Source organism: Pongo abelii, chromosome 10 (assembly GCF_028885655.2).
Source record: "Pongo abelii isolate AG06213 chromosome 10, NHGRI_mPonAbe1-v2.0_pri, whole genome shotgun sequence".
NCBI classification, from domain to species: Eukaryota; Metazoa; Chordata; class Mammalia; order Primates; family Hominidae; genus Pongo; species Pongo abelii.
The window spans coordinates 107,294,033-107,300,267 of record NC_071995.2 but is presented as its reverse complement, the minus strand read 5'-3'; positions in this window follow the sequence as shown (position 1 = coordinate 107,300,267).

The following is a 6,235-nucleotide window of genomic DNA, read 5'->3' as shown; positions in this document are numbered from 1 at the left end:
ATTTAAGGGACAGCAGGGAGGCTGCTGAGACAGGAGGGGGCTGAGTGAGGACAGAGGTGGGCAGAGCCCGGTCAGGTCAGGTCTTGGAGGCCATAGAGAGAGGTTCCGTGGAAAGCTGTTGCTCAGCACTGAGCAGGAGACTGCCCGCCTCCTGACTCCTTCCCTTGCACCACGATAAGAGCCTGTCTTGCAGGCAAATGAGCATCGTAAGCACCTGCTGTGTGCATGGCTGTGCTAGGCACTTTCTCCATGTGATCTCCTTTAGTTGTGCGAACAACCCCTTGGGTTGTCCAAGCAAGAAGGACAAGTGAGAGAGGCCCGTGCTTGCCTGCAGGCACTCAGTGCAGGCATCCTTGACCCAGGCCCTCTCTCAAGGCCCTTGGCTCAGTTAACTCAGCCAGAGAGGGACTTGCCCACCCCAGCATTTTGTCCTCTGTGTCAGCTTTGGAGAAAAAGGGTGGGAACAGACAAAAGGAGACTCACATCCTGGTGACTGCTCAAGCAGTTTTTGCCAGGAAGCAGGGCTACCCTGTCCAGAGTCATTGGGGGTTGGAGTGGATGAGCACCCCCTTGATGGGAGATGGTCCCCAGGGGCCCTGCTATTGTGGGAAAGTGAGCAAGATTCTGGGGTTGAAGGGCCAATGGAACAGTGTGAGAAGCTCCCACAAACTCTTTGCCCCCAGTGAGCCCAACAGATGCCTGGAATTCCAGTGGTTTATTCGTTGGTGTAAGCATTGTCCTTAGCTCCTCTTCTTGTAAAGTGCAAATCTCCTTTGGAAAAAGAGTGGGAAGATGATGTCCTGAACACAATAGAGTGATAAACTTTATAGGTTGTAAGTGATAGAGGCCCCAATGCAGGACAACTTGGAGGGGCCATCTGAGTTAGAGCTCCCCATGGGGTTGACTGAAGCCTTTGTTGGGACTACACTGCATCCTGTCTCCTCCCTCTGCCCAATGCTGGTTTCTTAACCCCCTTCCATAGGTGCTGATCCCAGGAACATTCCCAAATAAACACCTCCCTGCTAATCTCCATCTCAGGATCAAGTTCCTGGGGAATCCACCCTATAACAATTGTGATGGTGATGGTGATGGTGGTGGTGTTGATAATCAGGGTGGTGATAATGGGTGTGGTGATGGTGGTGGTGGTGATAATGGGGGTGGTGATAATGGGGGTGGTGATGGTGGTAATGGTGATGGTGGTAGTGATGGTGATGGTGGTAGTGATGGTGATGGTGGTAATGGTGATGGTGGTAGTGATGGTGATTGTGGTAGTGGTGATGGTGGTGGTGATGGTGGTGGTGGTGGTGGTGATGGTGGTGGTGGTGATGGTGATGGTGGTGGTGATGATAATGGGGCTGGTGATAATGGGAGTGGTGATAATGGGGGTGGTGATGATGGTGGTGATGATGGTGATGGCGATGTTCATGATGATGGTGATGATGAGAATGATGATGATGATGATAGTGATTATGATGATAATGATGGAGGTGATTGTATTAGTGTTCAAGGTGCCATAACAAAATACTACAAACTGAGTAGCTTACACAACAGAGTCCAAAATCAAGGTTCTGGCATGTCTGGTTTCTGGTGAAGGGTCCTCCTCTTTCAGGCATATAGATGGTCACTTTTTCCTCACATATCATATGGCCTTTCATGTGAGTGCACACTGAGAGACTTCCTTTTTGTTTTGTTTTGTTATTTTGAGACAAGTTCTCTGTCACCCAGGCTGGAGTACAGTGGCATAATCATAGCTCACTACAGCCCTGGCCTCCTGGATTCAAACAATACTCCCACTTCAGCCTCCTGAGTAGCTAGGACTACCGGCTTGTACCACCACACACAGCTATTTTCATTTTTAGAGATGGGGTCTTGCTATGTTGCCCAGGCTGGTCCTTAACTCATGGCCTCAAGCGATCCTCCCACCTCAGCTTCCCAAAATGTTGGGATTACAGGTGTGAGCCACTATGCCGGGCCAGACCTCTTCTTATAAGACCACCAGTTCTTTCAGATTATTATGGCACTTTTGTAAACTCATGTAACCTTAATTACCTCTTGAAGACCCTCTCTTCAAATATAGTCACATTGGGGATTAAAGCTTCTACATAAGAATTTTGAGGGGATATACCTTAGTCCATAGCAGGGATTGGTAGCAATAACAACTACAGCAGAGTTGATGATTTTTTATGGTGATGATGATGATGGTGATGGTGATGATGATGGTAATGGTGGTGGTGGTGATGGTGATGGTGAGGATGTTGATGATGATGGTAATGGTGGTGGGGGTGATGGTGATGGTGAGGATGGTGATGATAGCCAACATTTATTGAGCACTTACTACATGCCTGGCACTGTGCTTTTTTCACTTTACATGGGATAATTTATTTAATCCTCACAATAATCCGTGACTTAGGGGCTAGTTGTCTCCTGATTTTTCAGAAAGAAAAACCAAGGCTCAGAGAGCTTAAGTACTTGCGTAAGGTCACATGGAGAGATCACAGCAGAGCTGGCATCAGAACCTGAGCCCCCAAGACCTTGCCCAAAGTTGTTCCCTAATGTCCTGTGGTCTTGCCCAAAGGGGCCAGTGCTATTGAGGTGCCTATTGAGGCTGCCTATTGAGGAGGTTTGGGGCAGAAGGGAATCCAGCCCCATTTCCCCACTGGGGCTTCCTTTGATGGATAGGACTGAGGTCCTGGGGGCAGGATGGGAGGCCCCTGGAAGTCCCTTTGCACCAGCATCTCCAGGATAATAAAGTTGTTCTCACCTGGGGAACCTTTTGGAGTTATTCTGGGAGTTGGATTTCTTTGAGGTGAGGCCATGGGCTGGAGTGTCTAATGTGACATTTCCAAAGATAGCCGGGCAGGGTGGTGGTATTAGAGAATGGATCTGGGGAATAGCTGTGGCCTGTGGTTGGCCACTTGCTGTGGGATGAGCTTGCCTGTCAAGCCATGTGTGACAGAAATCACGTCAGGGTGTCTCCTGCATGGATGCAGACAGGCCACAGCTTTACAGAATGTTGGAGGCTGGACTGTGAAGGTTGGTTCTATGCCAAAGACACCAGAGCTTGGAAGCCTTGAGGTGACCATATTTTAAAAATAGTTCATAGTAGCAGTAGCAACAATAGTAGTAATAGGACCAATAGTTAGTATTAGTCATGGTAATCTGCGGCCCACCTCATTTTATTGTGCTTCCAAGATAGTGTTTTTTATGCATTAAAGGTTTGTGGCAACCTGTCTTGAGCAAGTCTATCAGCACTGTGTTTCCAGTAGTGTATACTCACTTTGTGTCTCTGTGTCATATTTTGGTAATTCTCATAATATTTCAAACCTTTTCATCATGCATCAGTAATTGTTTTGGGGCACCATGAACTGTGCCCATGTAAGACAGAGACCTTAATCAATAAATGTTGTGTATATTCTGACTGCTCCACCAATGAGCTGTTCCCCTCTCTCCCTCTCCTGTAACCTCCCTATTCCTAGAGGAATACAAAAATATTGAAATTAGTCAATGAATAACCCTACAATGGCTTCCTAAGTATTCGAGGAAGAGTTGCACTTCTCTCACTTTAAATCAAAAGCTAGAAATCATTACACTTGGTGAAGAAGGCATGTTGAAAGCTGAGACAGGCTGAAAGGAAGGCCTCTTGCACCTAATTGTTAGCCAAGTTGTGAATGCAAAGGAAAAGTACTTGAAAGAAACTGAAAGCGCTACTCCAGTGAACACACGAGCGATAAGAAAGCAAAACAGCTGGCTGGGCGCGGTGGCTCACGCCTGTAATCCCAGCACTTTGGGAAGCCAAGGTGGGTGGATCACGAGGTCAGGAGTTCAAGACCAGCCTGGCCAAGATGGTGAAACCCCGTCTCTACTAAAAATACAGAAATTATCTTGGCATGGTGGCACGTGCCTGTAATCCCAGCTGTTCGGGAGGCTGAGGCAGAGAATTGCTTGAACCCGGGAGGTAGAGGTTGCAGTGAGCCAAGATCATGCCACTACACTGTAGCCTGGGCAACAGAGTGAGACTCTGTCTCAAAAAAAAAAAAAAAAAGAAAGAAAGCAAAGCAGCCGTATTGCTGATGCGGATTGCACATCACTGTGGTCTGGAGAGAAGATCAAATCAGCCACAACATTCCCGTAAGCCGAAGCCCAATCTAGAGCAAGGCCCTAACTCTTTTCAATTCTGTGGAGACTGATGGAGGTGAGGAATCTGCAGAAGAAAAGCTGGACGCTAGCAGAGGTTGGTTCATGAAGTTTAAAGAAGCCATCTCCATAACATAAAGTGCAAGGGGAAGCAGCAAGTGCTGATGGAGAAGCACATCAAGTTATCCAGAAGACCTAGCTATGATCACTGACGAAGACGGCTACACTAAACAACAAATTTTCAGCTGGGTGCGGTGGCTCACACTTGTAATCCTGGCAGTTTGGGAGGCCAAGGCAGGAGGATAGCTTAAGACCAGGAGTTCGAGACCAGCTTGGGTAACATAGCGAGACCCCATCTCTATTAAAATTAAACAACATATTTTGGCTGGGCCCGATGCCTCATGTCTGTAATCCCAACTCTTTGGGAGGTAGAGGCGGGCAGATCACTTGAGGTCAGGAGTTCGAGACCAGCCTGGCCAACATGGTGAAAACCCGTCTCTACTAAAAATACAAAAATTAGACAGGTGTGGTGGCACGCACCTGTAATCCCAGCTACTCAGGAGGCTGAGGCACGAGGATTGCTTGAACCTGGGAGGCGGAGGTTGCAGTGAGCCAAGATCGCACCACTGCACTCCAGCCTTGGCGACAGAGAGAGAATCCACATGACAGATGTGGTGGAAATAGCAAAAGAACTAGAATTAGAACTAGAGTCTGTAGATGAGGAATTGTTTCTTATGGATAAACAAAGAAAATAATTCTTGAAGTGGAATCTACTCCCAGTGAAGATGCTGTGAACATTGTTGAAAGAACAATAAATGATTTAGAACATTACATAAATATAGTTGGTGGGCCTGGCATGGTGGCTCATGCCTGTAATCCCAGAACTTTAGGAGGCTGAGGCAGGTGGATCACTTGAGGACAGGACTTTGAGACCAGCTGGTCAACACGGGGAAACCCCATTTTTACTAAAAATACAAAAATTAGCTGGGCATGGTGGTGCATGCCTGTAATCCCAGCTACTTAGGAGGCTGAGGCACAAGAACCTCTTGAATCCAGGAGGCGGAGGTTGCAGGGAGCCGAGGTTGTGCCACTGCACTCCAGCCTGGGAGACAGAGCAAGACTCTGACTCAAAATAAGGAAGGAAAGAAAAGAAAGGAAGGAAGGAAGTAAAGAAAGGAAGGAAGGAAGTAAAGAAAGGAAGGAAGGAAGGGAAAGGAAAGAAAGAAAAAGAAAGAGAAAGAAAGAAGAGAGAGAGAAGAAAGGAAGGAAATAAATTTGGTGAAGCAGTGGCAAGGTTTGAGAAAATAGGTTCCAATTTTGAAAGAAGTTCTACCGTGGGTAAAATGCTATCAACTAACACCACAGGCTATAGAGAAATCTTTTGTGAAAGGAAAAGGCAATCAAAGTGACGAACTTCACCATTGTCTTATTTTAAGAAATTATGGCTGGGTGCAGTGGCTCACGCCTGTAATCCCAGCACTTTGGGAGGCCGAGGAGGGCAGATCACCTGAGGTCAGCAGTTCAAGACCAGCCTGGCCAATATGGTGAAACACCATCTCTATTAAAAATAAAAAAATTTGCCAGGCATGGTGGCACATGCCTATAATCCCAGCTACTCGGGAGGCTAAGGCAGGAGAATTGCTTGAACCTGGGAGGCAGAGTTTGCAGTGAGCCAAGATCGATCGCAGCCCTGCACTCCAGCTTGGGCGACACAGCGAGATTCCATCTCAAAAAAAAAAAAAAAAAAAAAAAAAAAAGACATTGCCACAACCACCTCAACCTTCTGCAACTCCCAGCCTGATCAGTCAGCAGCTGTCAAAATTGAGGCAAGACCCTCCACCAGCAAAAAGATAATGACTTACCGAAGCCTCCAATGACTGTTAGCATTTTTTTTAGCAACAAAGTGTGTTTATATTAAGGTATGCACATTGGGTTTTTTAAAGATATAATGCTATTGCACACTTAACAGACTCCAGTTTAGTGTAAACATAACTTTTATATGCACTGGGAAAATTTGTGTGACTCGTTTTATTGCAGCATTTACTTTATTGCAGTGACCTGGAACTGAACCTGCAACATCTCTGAGGTGTGCCTGTAATAA